This window comes from Lupinus angustifolius, chromosome LG13, assembly GCF_001865875.1.
Source record: "Lupinus angustifolius cultivar Tanjil chromosome LG13, LupAngTanjil_v1.0, whole genome shotgun sequence".
Classification (NCBI taxonomy): Eukaryota; Viridiplantae; Streptophyta; class Magnoliopsida; order Fabales; family Fabaceae; genus Lupinus; species Lupinus angustifolius.
Window position 1 is genome coordinate 6,663,292 of NC_032021.1, and position 291 is coordinate 6,663,582.

Here is a 291-nt window from a genome sequence, read left to right on the forward strand (position 1 = left end):
TTCAAGTGAATATCTAAGTGTTGTAATTGGAAGAAGTGCTTGTAAAACATTATTTCAATTATAGTGAAGAAAAATCTCCAGATCAGTCGGGAGGCCTGGATGTAGTTTGCAAGTGGACATGTAAACGAACCAGGATAAAAATCGTGTTGCAGGATTTTTCTCTCTCTCTCTCTTTCTCTCTTTATTGCTTTAATTGGTTACATTGTATAGTTGTTTTAATTGCTACATTCTGTTTCTATACTATACTAGTGTAACTCTGATATTTTGTAAGCTCTGTAATTTCGTTTAAAT